Source organism: Pogona vitticeps, chromosome 3 (assembly GCF_051106095.1).
Source record: "Pogona vitticeps strain Pit_001003342236 chromosome 3, PviZW2.1, whole genome shotgun sequence".
Lineage (NCBI taxonomy): Eukaryota > Metazoa > Chordata > Lepidosauria > Squamata > Agamidae > Pogona > Pogona vitticeps.
The window spans coordinates 61,712,081-61,729,249 of NC_135785.1; the positions used below are offsets into that span (position 1 = coordinate 61,712,081).

Here is a 17,169-nt window from a genome sequence, read left to right on the forward strand (position 1 = left end):
TTGTTCATAAGTCAAAGCTCTGTCTGTAACTCAAAGCAATATTTAGCGTCCAGAGATGTTTGTAACTCAAAATGTTTGTAGGTCAGGGTGGTGTTCGTAACTCAAGGCACCACTGTATCTCTATGTTGACACCTTAAGTCAAGGCAATTTTCTTTTTTTCTTTTTTGTATTAGCTGTGTGCCTTTGCAAATAATGCATTATACAATATCAAACAACAAAAAATTCACACCAAAAATAAGGAAGAAAAATGTATCAAATATTTAAGATACAATACAGAACTTGCTAAGACCAAGTCACTAAAACCAAATATATAAGATTTTGGTCACCACATTCGACCTTGCTTTAATAGCAGCTGCCCAACATTTTATACACTTTGTACTCACCTGTTTGTCTCAGGTCTACAAGGAGAAAAGATGCATGTAAGTCAGATGAACATCCAGGGATAGAAATCAGTAATGGGATGATTAAGCCAAGGCTCTACAAAGTGAGCAAAACAGCAGTGAGTGTTTTGGTACCATCACCATATGGACACACAAAGGTTTGCTGTGCGGTTCTCCTGAATGTCTTTTATATAATACTGAGGGCAAAACATCAAGTTGTGCATATGAAGAAGCCCTTCTGCATTTAGGAATGATTACACCTTGCAAATAATGTGCCATTCTATTAACTGAATGATTCAGGAAGTTACTGGTTAAAATACTGAGAAAAATAACAGGGGAGAAAAACCACAGGGGAGAAAAATAACAGGGGAGAAAAAATACATCAAATTTAAGCAGAATGTAAAGATTAAGAACAACTCTGTTCCAAGATAATAATACAGATTAAGGAAAACTACAATGCAGATACTACATCTCCATTTATTCAGCCAGACTAATCACCTCATTATCATCCAGCCAGTACAGCGAACTGTTCACTGATACTTATCATTTGAGATGCAGAAGACCTTTTTGCAAGTGGAATAAACCCAGCTAAAACTGCTTTGCTTCTGTCTTCAGAGAAGATCTTACTATTTCTCATTGTCACAGCCTTAACAATTTACAGCCATTTCCAACTGTTAAAAATATTAATCATCTCTCACATAATACGTCAGTGGTTTCTACTTGTCAATTCCGCAGACAAACAAGATTCCGTTTCCCCTCCCACCCACCGATTCTCCTTTAATACAGGATTATGAAAGTTTTCTACAATTCACTTTCTTTGTATTATACCACTTGCCTTCTCAGGATTTTTAAAAAAGTGAATGCTACACATCAGGATATCCTTTGTTCAATTCACACCTCTGTCATAAACTCATTAAATAGCCCTTAAGCAAACCACTCTCTCAAATTCAGTTACTCCATTTGCAATTTGAAGGGTGATGCTGGCTAATTTTGCAGACTTTTTATAATATTCACTACAAAATGGTGTGAAGCACTTTGAACAATTGGAACAATGCGTTGTGGTTGTTCTTGAAAAATGAGGAATCCATCCTTGTAAAATGGGCTTCTTGTGAATGTCTTGCTGGTCCGTCTCTACTGCTCCATACCCTAAGGATGGAGAAAAGGAGGAGGAGAAATAAGAGCAAGTGAAGTAGGTGTGGTGTGGCAGAGAAGATAGGGGGGGAAAAGAAAGGGAATCTATGTTGGGACCACGGTATCCAAATGTATGTGGACAGGAGGTATGGGGACAACTCATTACATCCCAACTAACAACCTCCCCAATATTAGATGAGATGATCTATTCTGGAATGATCAATTCAAATCAGTAGCAGCAACAACAAAAACTAGAATGATACAAAACAATCTGAGTTTTGCTCTAAATACTTCCAAGACTATAGTTTCCCTGCCTTACTTCATACTTCTTTTCCTATTTTCTGAACCTTTTCATACAGTGCCTCCCCAACCACTGGTTTATATTTTGTTCCTTATTGTTTCTGTTTGTTGCAGGGAAGGACTTTTATTCAATATATTCGCGAAGGCTTTCATGGCCGGGATCTAATGGTTGTTGTGGGTTTTTCGGGCTCTTTGGCCGTGTTCTGACTTTCATTCAATTTGCAGTCAGGAATTGGAAGAAGGGGTCTCAAGTGTTTGCTTGTTTATAAGGATCCTAGTGCTACCCTTCTAAAAGGAGTTGGTTCTTTAAGACTTTTCCAAAGCAGAAAGAAATCCAAGAAAAGCTGAAGAATCAAGGCAGCACTTTTACTTCCCTGAAGACTGGTGTAAAAGAAGAATCATGTCCAGTTCCTCTTGGGCAGTCTACATTTCCTTCCTTCCTTTGTTCCTTCCTTCCTCCCTTCCTTGCAAGAAAGAATGCAGCAGTTCCCTGGAATCCCTTCAAGAGGCCAGGCTGCAATAATCCAAGACAAACACCTTCTCCAGCCATCTGGAAAGCTGCTGTCTTCTCTGTCTTTACTTCAACTCCTCTTCCCTTGTTGCAGATGAAAATCAAATGTCTTACAGTAGTGCTGCATATCATATTTATTTTTTGTTTGTAAGTACCACCTTTGGCAGTGGGGGGGGGGGGACAGTGACCCAGGTACATCCCAACTTGCTTTTATAATCCTTACCCAGCCTTTATGGCCAGTCCAGGATTACCTCACTCAGTTTTATAATCTCTAGCCTTCTTAGTTTTGAAGTAAAGGGTAGCTGTGTTGGTCCAAACAAAATAAAATCCAAATGTAAAAAATAGAAGATACTTTTATAAACCACTAAAAAAAGAGAGCTTTCATAGATTAAAACAGTGGTTCTTAACCTGGGCGATAATGCCGCCCAGGGGGCGATTTCATTTTTCAGGGGGGCGGTAGAACGAAAAGGGGCGGCGTGGGGGCACTGGAGCAGAAGGGGGCGATAGGGGGGCAATGGAGCAAGCCAAACCTGTGAAGATGGCTGCAGCCTTTTTACAATGTGCATGAATATATGCTTTCCTCCAATTTTAATTTAGTTTCAGACTTTTTGTCTTGAAATTTTTAGTTCCTGCATTTGTTTTTATGCTCTTTTTATATTCCTTTTGTCGTCTTAAAATTCACTTGCAATTAAATCATTAAATGTTACTTTTTTGGGGGGCATTTCATTTTCTTGGAATTTAATTTTGTTTTCAGGGGTCATTGGATTTAAGTGTTTCAAATAAATAAATAAATAAATAAATAAATAAATAAATAAATAAATAAATAAATAAATAAATAAATAAGATATCATCACCGCGGGGAGGGGGGGCGATGATAACTTCCTCAATGGCTCAAGGGGGCGTTTCTTTCAAAAAGGTTAAGAACCACTGGATTAAAACACCACTTCATCAGGTTTGTGCCAGTATAAAGCCCAAAACTTTAAGTCTAAACATACATGGCAAGGTGGATTTAGCCAGGGAAGTTTTATGACTGCTAAACATGTCAGTTTTATAACTTCTTTGCTATCATCCAAAACTTGGTGTTACAACTGCTAAACCTCTCAGGGAGAGGAGACTGAGCAAGCAAGACAGTTCTGACTGTACTTTATAATAAAGGTGGACAGAGTCACACTTGTGTGGCAAGCTCAGTTCAGTACTATATCCTGTATAATTTTATGAAAGATGGGTAAGATGATGGCAGAGAGAGTCAGGAAGAGGATAGAATTAAGACTTCAAAGTTATCTAGGAAATAAACCCCTATTTTAACAATGCCAGCAATGGTTAAGTAGGTTTAGACTTAACAATGGCCTGCTTAACATCCATTGGTGAGGAACAAATCAAGTTGGAAATGCAGAGGTCTGCTGTACTTGAAGAAAAGTGCTATTTTGCACTCTATCAAGAGGCCGGAAACCAGGCTCCCAAAATAGGACCACTATCAAAGAGTGATTGATTGACTGTTATGCCTTGCTTTTAATTTTGCACCTGCTCTATGCACACAAATGGCCTATATAAAAAGGAAATGCTATTTATAATGGTAAATGAACTCTAGTTCAATCAGGTTATTCACAGAGCAGTCAAAAACTCCTTAAAATAATCTATTTGGTTGCTTAGCATTATGTGTGCTGTGGGGTGTCTTTGTGGCACAGTCTGAGGAGATATCAGAAAAGTCTAACAAAGTATGTTACACAGAAGGGGAGTTCTCACTGTATGCCAGAAACATTTCTCTTTCTTGTTACTTCTAAAATACTGTGTTTTCTCCATACCATTATCAGTGATGTAGGGTTTGCAGCATAAATAAAGCTGACGGGAATATGACTGCTGACTTTATATTGATCCATTTTTCCAGACTTCTGGCTTTATAATGTCACAGAACGCCTAGTTTCTATTATTCAGGAAGCAGTCCTCTGCAAAATGTACAGCAGCTGGAGTGCCTCAGGATTTGGCACAAGTCCTTTGCAGCAGTAGATCTGGAAGTTATGCCACCACCAGGGAAGCTATGTCAGATATATGCCGAGATAACTGGCCCAGGAAATGGAGCATGGGACAAACTTAAAGTACGTACTAAAGATAAAACCTGGGGGTATATTTTCATTGACCAGCAAGGTAAGTTGCAGGTTTTTGTGGGCCCTTGAGCAGCACAGTATATCCACGATTCCTTGCAAGATAGCTGTGCCTCTCTTCCTCCCCTGCCCAGCCCTTCCATGGGAGAAGCACTGGGGGCTATGAAGAAATGAAGTGTTTGGCCTCATTGGGATTTCAAAGCATTTCTACTTCAATCCCTCTAGAAAGTTTTCCTAAGAACTAGAAGCTTTAGAGGGCTTTGTGAAGCCAACAAGCAAGAGTGTGGCAGATCAATTTTTTTATTTATTCTGCCACTGCCAAGCACTTCCCCTCATGAAAAACCAGAAGTAAGTTTCAGATTCTCAACCAAAGATGCAGATATTAGGGAACTGACTACCCATAATAGCCATCTCAGAGATGAGGAAGGCAGGAGTAAATATCATTTGCCATTTTCTCATTTATGAATATGTTGTTGTTTAGTCATTTAGTTGTGTCCGACTCTTCATGACCCCATGGACCAGAGCACGCCAGGTCCGCCTGTCTTCCACTGCCTCCCAGAGTTGGGTCAAATTCACGTTGGTTGCTTTGATTACACTGTCCAACCATCTCATCCTCTGTCGTCCCCTTCTCCTCTTGCCTTCACACTTTCCTAACATCAAGGTCTTTTCCAAGGAGCCCTCTCTTCTCATGAGATGGCCAAAGTACTGGAGCCTCAGCTTCAGGATCTGTCCTTCCAGTGAGCACTCAGGGTTGATTTCCTTTAGAATTGATAGGTTTGTTCTCCTTGCAGTCCAGGGGACTCTCAAGAGCCTCCTCCAGCACCACAATTCAAAGGCATCAGTTCTTTGGCGGTCAGCTTTCTTTATGGTCCAGCTCTCACTTTCATACATCACTACAGGAAAAACCATAGCTTTGACTATTCGGACTTTTGTTGGCAAAGAGATGTCTCTGGTTTTTAAGATGCTATCAAGGTTTGTCATCACTTTCCTCCCAAGAAGCAGGTGCCTTTTAATTTCATGACTGCTGTCTCCATCCGCAGTGATCATGGAGCCCAAGAGAGTAAAATCTGTCACTGCCTCTATATCTTCCCCTTCTATTTTCCTGGAGGTGATGGAACCAGTGGCCATGATCTTAGTTCAGTGGTTCTTAACCTTTGTTATTCAGGTGTTTTTGAACTGCAACTCCCAGAAACCCCAGCCAGCAGAGCTGATGGTGAAGGCTTCTGGGAGTTGCAGTCCAAAAACATCTGAGTAACAAAGGTTAAGAACCACTGATGTTAGTTTTTTTTGATGTTGAGTTTCAGACTATTTTTTGCACTCTCCTCTTTCACTCTCATTAAGAGGTTCTTATTCTACATATGAATATGTAGAATGGAAATTATTATGGGGTTAAATACAAATCCACTAAAGTATTCTTGAGGTATATACTACAAAACAGGCTTCATGTGATTCATGCATCCAAAGGGCAGAATCATGCAGAATGTTTATATTTTATTTTATTTTCGCATATGTACACATGGATCAGTAAAATGAGAGATAATATGAACATCTGCAGAAAGTTCTGCTTTATTTTCTGCACCTTTTCTTCACTGTTGAGGAACCAAATCAGCCACCAGCCATCTTGCCCACTGCTTTTTATGTTTTGTTTTGGTTTACTCAAAAAGTTCATCCCTCTAGTAGACTTAAGGCAGTTCACAATCAGTTAAAATATGATAGTTACAATTAGAACCTCAAAAAGTATAATATTAAGAAAACAATCAAGAACAAAATAAAATTAAAAACTACCATTAAGAAAGCATTATAAAACAGTGGCTTGAAATCCTGTTACACTGCTAAGCTAAAGACATTACTTTGGAGCAGAATTATATCAAGTTCAGAAATCTTCATAGGCACAAAGTGCCACGATGCAGTGTGCAATAAATACTATCTATGGAGATTTCTTAATTTGAGGCAATTTGCTTCCAAATGTTGTGCCATTTGTGCTGCAATGCAAAAAGATTTCAGTCATTTTAATGTAACAATTGAGTAGGTTTCTTTGTCATCTTGTCTCCTGTATTTTCTATTGCCATATCTTCCCTATACTCCACAATCTTGTCTGCTTCCTTGTTCAGTTTTTCCTCACCTGTTTTTTTTAAAAAATTCTTATATCTAACACATTTACCTCAAGAAGGATTTTGTTATCAAGGTGAAAAAGAAGAGGGTGGAAGGCAAGGACTTTAATATTATATGTATAAACTGAGGATAAAAAGAAAAACAGCAAATTAATACGCTGAGGAAGCCTATGTCATTTGTGTTACACATCAAGCATTGATCTTTAAACCACTTTATTCTGACAAATCTTTACAAGGCACCTAAGAAATCAAGTGGCCACAAATCACACTTATATTCCCTCTCACAAGCTCCAAGCTACTTGCTATTCCTGCAGACGTGACCCTAAAAGTTCAAGGATATCAGCTATTCTTTTTCAAAAGATAACATATGGCTACTGGAGCTACATTATTACCCAATATTATGTAATGGACAGAGTGATGGATTAGAACTCAGGAGGCCTGGGTTCAAATCCCAGCTCAGCCATGGAAATTCACTAGGAAGGTGGAACTCGTAACTCCTTAAATATCCCACTTACATTGAAAGCCCAATTAGGGCCACTGTAAGTCAGTTCTGACTTGACAGCACATAACAACTACCAAAGACACTGCTTTGCATTCCCTTCACTCTGATGCTTGCACTCTTAACAACACTTTGCATTTTCCTTAAAGTCTCGTCTTATTTGTCACCCACACAGGTCTTCATAACTTAATAAAGAAGCAATCTGTCAGACTGAAGAGAGAAGTCAGAAGAAGAACATTCAATAGAATGTTGTTTTTGTATGAAAACAAGAATCACAGAATCTAAAAGGATGGGGAAAGGAAGCAGACGGTGTCTCAGGCTGCATGAAAAAATTGAGACAACAAAAAGACAAAAATCAATCTTTATGAATGCCATCACATTTCTCTCCTACCCATCACCAGATTGTATGGGTAATAAGAAAGGAACAAGAATCACAGCAATGAGCAATGAGAGTGGGTTGGCTTGTATTTATCATCTTTTGCCTCAACAGGAAGAACTGGGGCAAAAGAACATTTTTCTGAAGTTTAAAGACAATGGATGCTTTTCTATTTGCAAAATATGGGGCCAAATATATATTACAGGTAGTGCATCATTAGGAGAGGGGATGGAGAGCTTTGGAGAAAAGATAGCAACTTCAAGAAAGTTTGAAAACCCCATTGCTCCATCAAAAATCATAATTATGCTTTCCTTTTCTTGCCTTTCTCTTCTCAGGTTATTGTGACTCTTCATCAGGGTGGGCAAGGAATTACTTACTTAAAATGTTTTAAATTATATTGATTCAAATAAGCCTACTTGAACTGCAGTTTACTCTCCCTCATTTATGCAACAAAAGCTGGCTTGGCAGCTATACAGAAGGACTGGTGATTTGGAGATTTCACATATTTTTAGGCTGCAGTTGCTTTTCTTATTCAAAAGCTATAATATTTGTTGTTCCTGTTGTTGACTTTATTGCTAACCAGGATAAATGTTTATGCAAAAAAGAAAAAAAAAACAGTTTTAATCAACCACTTTCATTTCAATGCTTTAATACTTGGCTGATTAACATAGCATGTGTTATTTTATTGTAACATGTCACTGTCTCTCTCTGGCCTGTTCTTTTACCCTCATCATGCCGCTGTGCACTAATAAACTAAAAATGTTTTCTGCCTTCGTAGTGTTAGACAATACTGCTCATAATATTACAAAGGTTCTGTCTGCTTGCTGTCAACAGGCCTAACGGTGTGAACTTAGGGAAACTCCTTACCAGTACTTTTGTACTTGGCAACCTAATGCTGATGGTTTGGGTATTTAGGTGACACTCTTAATGGGAGATTGCTAGCCAAGCAACCAGTACACACTGTCTCAAAAGATAGACAAGAGCTAAACTCTTCTGCTCTGAATGGAGGAATACTGGTCTCCCAGAATTTGGGGAAGGAAATTCTGAAAGATATAACTTTGTTCAGAAAGGGGTGATAATTTTTTGAATAAAAGTTGTCAGATTTCAGGAATTGTCATGTGAAAACTAACTTCTCCTAAAATCTGTCTGCGTTCTCTTCTCATCCTAGCAAATGAGGATGCAATGTATATGTGTCTGCATGCATGTGTACATATAGGCACACATGCACACAGCCTCCATGTAATTAGGCCATAACATCTGGACAGGAAATTCTACTTGCCAGGATCTCTGATAGACCATCAAAATCCACCACAACATGTTAATTTACTTGATAAATGAGCACAGCCTGCCTACTGCCAGTCTTGTTTTCTTTGGTCCTCTTTTTCTGTCCTCCACTCATCTGATCCCTGGATTACCGAATGCCTCCAGTGAAATCTTCTCCCATCTTGGAAGTTTCCTAGCTTGCCAGGCGCTAGTCAGCAGAGATAGGAGGGCAGGCAGGACCCAGCATTTATTCTGGGGAATTGGACATTCACTAGGACACTCATAACCAAGAGTTGTTGGCAGTTTTCACAGATGGAGAAAGCAGGGATGGTAAACTTTGATAATCCTGTATTCAGAATTTTAGACTCCACCAAGGTACACAAAAACCATTAGCCAGGGAAGGAAAGTGTGCAACACACTTTTCTAGCATACGCCGCCCCATGACCACCATCCCACTTTCTAAATTGTTGGCCCCCCCGAAAAAAAAAAGAAAGAAATGCTTGAATGGGTTACTTGTGTAAGACTTTGGAAAGGGCAGGCATTCTTTTGGGTAACTGAGCAGAACAAAACTGACCACTGGGTGGGCAGCCAGCCCTCACTTTGCTTATTGTCAGGTTTCTACAAGCTTTAATTTTGAGGGAAGTGTAAATGGTTTCAAATTGACAATAACATAATGTCAAAAAGGCACTCACCTTGTTCATATTAGAACCTATAAATAGATCTGCATCAAATGTTTCTTAAAGAGTACTTATGGTGGAAAATAGCACATTAATATGAATAAGGAATGCATAAAACCACTCATCAGAGCACACCTACGGCCTTTTCTCTTGCAATGCTTGCTAGAACAATCTATCATTTTATTACCCATTTAAAACCCAGACAAATATCAAACAAATGCCAATTGGAGCAACACAATTATGCAAACTCACATCTCACCAAAAAGCTGTCCATATTTCCTACCATATGCTTCTATTCAAGGGTCAAAGTCCTTTGCAGAAACCAATGCCATTCCATCTGCTCTCTTTCCATGTACATTTTTAAAGGTACTACACTATACTACTCTTCTAACACCAAGTCTCTATGTGACCAAATTATATGTATGTTTGTTATTTTAAAATTATTTATTTATTTTAATAAAATATTCTTTAACATAATTCTTGTTTAGTAGATATTAACAGTAATTTGAATTTTGGGTTAAGGACAGAGGCAGAGGATCTAAAGGCTGTTTTGCTTCCTTTTCATGTTAATAGATGTCTAATTCTATAACACTACAGTTTGGTGTCACATTTGGCTGAGGAAACTGTGGCTTAAACATGTACAGTACTACAAACCAGAATTGTAAACCAGAAGCAACAATCTATTGTAATGCTAATTTCTGGCTGTCCAAACCATTGTTTCTCAGTGTGAGCACCACAACAAAGCTGTGGCTTCAAAAGATGGATGTCTTGTATTAAGCTGTGTGTGCCAGAGGAATAAGAAAGATATTGGGATATAGAAGTCCTAATCCAGGAAACCATAATTTGTTAGCTCAGAATATGGCATTTAACACGGACAAGTGGATCTCTCCTAACGTGGTTCTCTGATTCATTTCTACGTGGGGCTGTCCTTAAAGCTGACATGGAAACAAACCAACAAACAAACTTGTAAAGTGAGAAACTGACCATCACCACCAATCTGTATTGAAGAGAACATTGTACCTTCATCTGATATGAGTCATTAACAAGTTATAAGACGTTTTGGCCACCCTATTGACAATTTGGGGTTAGTCAGATTATTGGTAGTCTTCCAAGAACATTTTTTTTAGTAAGATGTTATGCCTTTGGAGTTTTGGGAAGAGAAGGAAAGTATATGATTCAAACACAAAATGTAAGCCATTGAATGTCTGACCTTCATCCCATGCTTCTACTCCTCAATACTTCTGGATAACAAGAGATTGTCTCAGTTGTCTTCTAACAGGTATTTTGTATTAACAAATACAACAATCAGTATTTCAGTCATTTATTCACATTATAAATAATCATAGCAAATAACAGTAGAAATGAAATAGGTAAGTCCATGACACAATTCATTTTGTTCCCAGGCACTAAACAAAATGTCTGTCTCAGTAATTAATTAGGTGCTGAGTATAATGCAAATGGAGCAACTTCTGAAGATGAATTGCCACAAGTTACAAAGTCATAGAGACATTATCTTTCAGGTACCAAGTCACACAACTCAGCATACAACAAATAAAGTCCACATTGATTTCATAATTTGCAGCAATTTACTGCCTATGTTATGCTATTTGCATTATGAGACTGTAAAATGACAATAGGATTTTGGTCAATAAAACAAAATCTTGCAATCAAAACCATACAGATCAAGTCTATGAACAGTAAACACAATTTTAAGCCAATTTTGAAAGATATGCCTTGTAAAAAAAGTTTTATGTATAAAGAGAGAGAGAGAGAGAGAGAGAGAGAGATTTACAATGTTCATGATTGCAAGACCTAGAATTATGAGCAACCAGAAATAAGCTTAGAAAGAAAATTAAAACTAAATGCAGAGAGCAAGGAAGAGTATCCGCACAATGATAATTATACATATTAAAAGCTAGCAGACAATATCCAATCCTAGCTGATTTCATAAAGATTTTTGAAAGCCTGAGTCACCTAAAAACCCTAAAAAACAACAACTACATGTATTTGGAGGATTTGTTGCCATATCTAATTCCTCTAAATAGTGTATAGTCTTCCCAAGAACAAGTTCCCACCACTTCTATCCCATCAGGACTATATTTCAGATGACACAGTGGCAATACTCATCCTAACCTTTGTCTGATTTTTTGTACGTGGCAAATGCAGCCAAGAGTTAATGTATCTCTGTTGCTACTTCAGGTCATGTTTAGCATCAGCAAACTTAAGAGGACTTGTGCCTTCAGCTTGTATGCACAGTGTATTTGGCAAACACTGCCTCAAACTGGGATTTAGAGATCACAGTACGATGGGTTTTCATTGTTAATATGCCAAAGTAAGTACAAATCTGTACAGACCTATTATCAGTCCCTTCTGATGGTTGTAACTTTCTCTTCAGGCAAGCTTTCCCTTAGTGACTGGCTGACTTATTATTTTTAAATGGATTGTTGTACCTTACTACTTTGAATGTGTTTTGGTGTTGCTTATTGTGGCATTCACCCTCATTATGTTGAATAGGTTATGCATTATTCATGTTCTATGCTGATGTGGTTGAGAGATGGGGCCACCAGAGATGTTAAAAAGTGTGGAGAAGGGAGTAGAGTTCAGTCAGAGTTAGAGAGAGAGATAGTTGGGAGATCTGAGGTGATTAGTCTAAGGAGTGAATAGTAACCTGTGAGATTTAAATAGAAGATTGATGCTTGATTAACCTGAAGTAAATACTTCTGAATTATTAAAGAAACATCTGTAATTAATAAACCTGTTTTAAGAAAAAGTGAAAACTGAATGGACCTTCATCTTTCCCAAGTAAAGTACAAAGCAGAACTTCAACAAAAAAGAGGAAAGCGTGAAGCTCAACAAAACTTGGCTCCCAGCTCTCAAAAATACAGTGTGCAAAAGGTCAACGAACTCCACCCAGCCACAAGGACAGGGGATCACTACACACAAAAGACCAGCTAATAACACCCATCAACTACAGTGACAGATAATCTCTTCTCCTTAGCACAACAATACACCCACAACAAGACACACTAATCGCCCATCTACAGAAAAAGACAAAAGCCCATCTCACAGCCATAAATACTGCACTCCCAAGCCTACTACACCAGAGCACAGAATGCTGTCCTCTGAAGATGCCGGCCACAGAGACTGGTGAAACGTTAGGAAGAACAACCTTCAGAACACGGCCAAAGAGCCCGAAAAAACCACAACAACCATAAAGTACATTGATCTAGTGATCAACTGGTGGCAGTGTGTGAAAAGGTGTTTGATTTGCCTCCGGGTGATCTGTGTTTGGAAAACAAACAGGGGCCACGAGGGGCAAACGTCACACTTATGTTTTTTAGTATAGGATTTGTTTGATCCTTTTTAGTCATTGTATACTCACTATTGTTAGCTTTAAACACTGCCTTTTAATGATGTAAGTCACCTTGGGTCCTTTTTAAGGAGAAAGGTGGGCTAAAAATATAATGAATGAATGTTAGGGAGTCACTTAATTTTTTTTTACATTACTTCAAAGTAGTACAGCTAGTTGACCCATGTGTTTTACTCAATCAATCTTTATTTGCGGTCTCCAACCCATATATTTAAACTGTATAAAATATACAGTTTAAATATACATGTAATATTTAAAATAAATGGAAGCAATTAAAACATTTCAAGATAGCTAATACAGTATAACTTAATAATATAGATTACCCAAACATTTTTAATATTAATATTATATACAAACAGTCAATCTTTATTTGCGGTCTCCGACCCAATAGGATACATACATGTAGTATTTAAAATAAATGGAAGCAATTAAAACATTTCAAGATAGATAAAATAGTATAAACTAATAAATAAATAAACCATACATTTTTTTAATGAAGGGGTTAGGTATAGGTCAGGATTGTCTTTCGTATTCTTGAGAGAAGGAATTTGGCCACTGATTTGGTGGTTATCTTGTTTGTGTTGCTTAATAAATATTTTATATGCCAAATCAGAGCCCCATCTGGGAAGACATTCATTATGGGCTTGAGGAATTTGATATGCTCATTTCTGTAAAAGTTACACTCAAAAAGTACGTGCTTCAAAGTTTCAATTTCTCTATCCTTACAAGGACACAATCTTTTTTTCGTAAGGGGTGCCCAAATATCGCCCATCTAAAATTGTGGATTGGAGACAGTTAAATTGGGCTCTTGAGAAGATGTGCCTGTATTTTGGGATAATCAAATTCTCCAGATACCTAGCACTTTGGGAGAAATTATAGTTTAGGCAAAGGTGCAAGATGGAGGATGTTTTGTGAGCCGTTGAAATAGAATATTGAAAGTCAATGTCCCTAATCTGCTTTTCTAAGATAGAGCTGGCTGCCTTGGGTTCCTGGGCATAAAGAAAGTCCATAGAGAGCCCTAATAGATGCAGTTTGGCTGGAAAAGCTTTAAGCCATGAGCTATTATGGACATCTTTTTGCAGCAAGTTAAGATATCCCATGGAGGGATCAGCATGTATTACCTTATTCCAATATCTAAAAGCAAAGAGCCAAGCACTACATTCTAGCGATGTTAGACCAGTCTGTAATCATAAGGCAACTGCAGGGATGCATTTTGGCATTCCCAGATGGATCTTAGAAAAATTGAAAGAACACTCTCTATACTTGTGTGAAATCCTAGGATCCAAGTTGGTATACCGTATAACAGTTGGAGCAGAATCTTAAGCTTAGAAACTTGGATAGCAGCTCGTATAAATTGCCCCCCCCCCTTAGTAAAGAAAAAAAGCAAGATAGCTTTCTGCATGTTCTGGGCTGTTTGAATTATGGACCATCTATGGGCAGCTTGGGAAAGTTTATGGTGGAATATAATATCTAGATACTTTAGCTGTTTTACTTGCTCATTGCAAGTACCATTAATTGTCCAATTTCTTGGTGTTACAGACTGAGCAAAAACCATAATTTTGGTTTTGACAAAATTTATAACCAATTGGTTGTTCTTATAGTAGGACATAAATGTACAGATCAGACTTTTAAGGCCTATTTTAGATAGTGACAGAAGAACTGCATCATCTGCATAAAACAGTAGGGGGCCTTTGGCCTTTGCCAGTCTAGGAGGATGGAAGTCTGTTCCAAGACACCACCCAAACAGATCATTTAAATAGAGGTTAAATAATGTGGAGGCTATATATATATATATAGGCTTGTATATATATATATATATATATATATATATATATATATATATATATATATATATATATATATATATATATATATATATATATATATATATACAAGCCTGTCAAGCCCCTTTATTAGCCTGAATAGGGTTTGTCAGGTTTCCTTCTGTACCACATCTAACACGAAGTGTGGTGCCTTGATAAAGACATTTAATGAGATATAAGAGTCTGTAATCTATAGAGGTTTTATATACAGTAATTTTGACCATAGTGTATCTCTTGGGACAAAATCAAAAACTGATTTTAAGTCTATGAATTTTAAGCCCATCACCATGAGAGGATATATATTTCTCCGCAAGATGGCTCAAAATCATACAGTGATCGATTGCTGATCTACCCTTTCTAAATCCTGCCTGTTCCTTCTCCAATATATTTTCCTCCTCTATCCAAGTAAGTAATCTTTGATTGAAATGACTGGAGTACAATATACACAGCACAGAGAGTAGACTGACTGGTCAAGTTTCAAGTCATTGACCAGAAAATACAAAGATAGAAACATTATATAATATATACATAATAAGTAAGTTGTTAGAACATGATTGGTATGTACAGTGGTGCCTCGCTTGACGAGGATAATCCGTTCCACCAAAATCGCTGTAGAATGAAATCCTCGTCAAGCTAAATGAAAAAGCCCATTGAAATGCATTGAAAACCAGTTCAATGCATTCCAATGGGTGAAATACCTCAGTGTCCAGCGAAGATCCTCCATAGGGTGGCCATTTTCCGATGCCTGTAATGCGAGGAATCTGTCCTAAAACACAGCGGGGGGCCATTTTGAAGACCCAATGATCAGCTGTAAAGATCGTCGTTAAGTGAAAAACTGGTTCCCGAAGCAGAGAACTGATCATCGTAAAGCAGTTTTCCCCTATTAAAACATTATTTTGCGATCGCAAAAGCGATCGCAAAAAGTTCATCATAAAGTGATTTCCTTGTCTAACGAGGTAATCATCAAGCAGGGCACCACTGTAGTTGGTTGTGTCTCCTTTTTATCCTTTCTTAAAGATAGGTATTATTATGGCTTCGGACAAAGCGGTGGAAAATTTACCTGAGTTAGTAATATGGGTAAATGTCATGAGTGTTTCCGAAGACCTGGAACCCAAAGGGTTAACTGTGGCTGAAGAGAATGTGGAGAGATCAGAAACACCTGAACCACCTCTAGATTCTCCTTCCACAGCAGACAGGCTTCAGGGCAGGCTTCGGGAAAGACTTAGGACCAGAAGATCAGAGGATCGCTAAAAGGCTGTCCACAGAAACCTACGTGCATCTAGTCCTGAGTATTAACAGGATAGAAAGCTTTCCAGCAGCTCAAGGAGCTGTTTTACTATAAAACAGCTCCCAGTGAAGCCAGCAATTCTGTGGAAGCAAGGAGTCAAAACCTTGGCTTGCATCCATGTTTCTTGTATCGTGTTCCTGACCCTGGACTCTGGACTCTGACCTTGAACTACGCCGGTATTGGACTTTGGACTCTGACTCCGGACTATGCTGTGTATCGGACTCTGGACTTTGACACTGGACTTCCTTCTGTGAGTTGATTTATGGACATTGGCTTTGCATTCTTGGTATTCTTGACCCTGGACTGGTTTATTGGACTTTGGCTGTTGTAACCCCTGGGAACGTGACAGTAAACAAGTTTGCCAACAGAGGTGACCACCAATCCATGTTAACCTTTAGCATTACAGAGAATGGCATCTGTTCCCAGGGCCTTGCCTCTAATCAGGGTTTTTGTTTCATTCACTGTGATCAGCCTCCATGGAGAAGTGTTATTTACCGTATTTTTCGCTCCATAAGACGCACCTCCAAATAAGACGCACCTCATTTTTAGGAGAGGAAAACTGGAAAAAAATATTCTGGCAAATTCATAAGGCAGTAGCAATAGATAGATGTTGTCACATCAATTACCTCAAACTTCTTGCAGTGTACAACACAGTGAGAGCTTTTGAACAATTTGTAGTTGGCAAAGTTATTCCAATAGCCACAGACAACAACACTACAATGCTTTATATCAACCACCAAGGAGGAACAAAATCCATGTCTTTCTTGCTACTAACAGTACAGTTTTGGGACTGGTGTATTCTCAAGCATGTCATTTCACAAGTCATACATGTACCAGAAGTGGAGAATCATGAAGCAGACTTCTACAGCAGGATGACACACAATGAGTGGGAATTACAGTACCATCTCAAGTTTTAACACTTATAATGAATTGTTATTGCACTGAAAGAGATGAATAAACAGATTGTTGCTGGGTAGTCAATAAGAGCTATGATGAAGAAATCACCACCAGCACAGGTGTAAGCAAACAGCAAAGCATGCCTCACTTCCACTCCCTCCCTTCCTCCCAGCAATAAAGTTTTTTCTCTCTCCATCATTCAGTTCTTTACTTTGCAGCATGCCCACAGAAAGTGTGCTTACTTTTATCAGCTTTTTGCAGCTGATCCTCCTGTTTCCTCCACTCTCTAATCATTTTTTCAGTGAGGAGGCCCAAAATGTCTCTGCACTGTTCACTGTTTCCATACTCCTTACCATATTTTACTACCTCTAGTTTAAAAGGAATGCTATATGCTAGCCTTTTCTGTTTTGCACTGGTAGAATGAGTTCCCATACTCTGCAAGAA

General features: G+C 38.3%; 1 long non-coding RNA gene across 1 annotated transcript in view; it reads left to right on the forward strand.

The window, feature by feature from the left end:
• The first annotated feature begins 2,713 nt into the window (after nt 1-2,713).
• LOC144587907 (uncharacterized) overlaps nt 2,714-17,169 on the forward strand; it is a 174,463-nt gene continuing 160,007 nt past the window's right edge. The window contains exon 1 of the long non-coding RNA XR_013543148.1: nt 2,714-3,238. This is a non-coding gene — a long non-coding RNA (uncharacterized LOC144587907). The remainder of the gene's footprint in view (nt 3,239-17,169) is intronic.